Source organism: Clinocottus analis, unplaced genomic scaffold, assembly GCF_023055335.1.
Source record: "Clinocottus analis isolate CAN_PGR_092001 unplaced genomic scaffold, fCliAna1.0.p SCAF_5, whole genome shotgun sequence".
Taxonomy (NCBI): Eukaryota; Metazoa; Chordata; class Actinopteri; order Perciformes; family Cottidae; genus Clinocottus; species Clinocottus analis.
The window spans coordinates 1,706,946-1,708,331 of NW_027176207.1; positions in this window are offsets into that span (position 1 = coordinate 1,706,946).

Sequence of the window (1,386 nt, forward strand, 5' to 3'; positions counted from 1 at the left end):
ATTCCTTTGCTTGTAAGACGTGAATGCCACAGACTGGAGGTCTCAGTATTCAGCAGCTTACGTGACAGCAGGTGTTGACTGTGATCTCCTCAGTAAGAGGACACCTGTTAGCACATTTGGGCGCTAACAACGACAACCTGATATAATGACCACCTGATATAATGACCACGTGATATAATGACAACCTGATATAATGACCACCTGATATAATGACCACCTGATATAATGACCAGCTGATATTATTGTTCACATTGCAGCTCCTTTTTCCTGAACGGATACCTTCTCTGAAGATGGTAATCCGTCAGAAACCTTCTTCTATTTGACTTCCATCGGTCCGTCATCCATCGTCTTCACAGGTTGCAGGCTTAGCAGGTGTACGGTCCCTAAATTAAGAGCTTTGTCTTTCGGTACAATGCCTGCGTCGCTGCTGTCGCTGCACCCGTCCATCCACGGCTGCGTTTGACCCCCCGCTGCTGAACAAGACCCCGAGATACTTTTAACTCCCTCACTGAGAACCCAATTCGCTGTTTTCCGGCAAAGAACCGCGACATCGGACTTGGAGGTAGTGACTATCGTGTGGACCGCTTCACCCGCGGCTGCAAACCGCTGCAGGATTACAGAACCGCTTCAACCACGAAGAGCAGAGCTCTGCAGTCGTGTTGGACTTTGTGCCGAATACACGGACACGGCTCTCGTATCACCGACCCTCGTGCCCCACGTTCCCGTTTAGTAACTATACGTAAAACTATGCAAAACTAATGTGCTGAATCTGCTCAATTTCACCACGCATGTTAGCATGTTAGCATGCTCACAGCCTCTCAGAGCGCTAGCTTTGGCTGCACACTCTTCATCTTGCTGCATTTCTGTTTGTGTGCTCATGAAATAAATGAGATGCAAAGAGTCAGTACTCTTTAGAAGTACTAGTAGGTGGACTTTAAGACTTTGAAAAAAGACCCAAAGTAGCTGAATGCAGTCTTTATGGTACGCTAAGCTAATCGCCTCCTGCCTCTAGCTCCTAGCACGCAGTCATGAGAGAGGTATCCATCATCTTCTCATTTAACTCTCAGCAAAATAAAAAATAAAATAGCATTCGTATTTGCTCCTACCTCTACAGCTGACTTCCTCCATGGCAGGCCGTGCATGTATTGTTCCTGGCATCCAACAAGAGGGGGTTGCGCCTCAGAAGTCGGTGCCAGCAAACAGCAGGACGGCCGTGAGCTCCGGCATGCGACTGGCCTGAGCTCTTTGCGCAGAGGGAAACGTCGTGACCAACGTCACGTTCTGACTCACCGACTCACCGACTACCTGTCTGGCTTGACTCAGCGCCTCCGTCCCGCTGCATCCTGGGGTGCTAAGAATGGTTGAGTGCCGTGACGCCACAGCGCC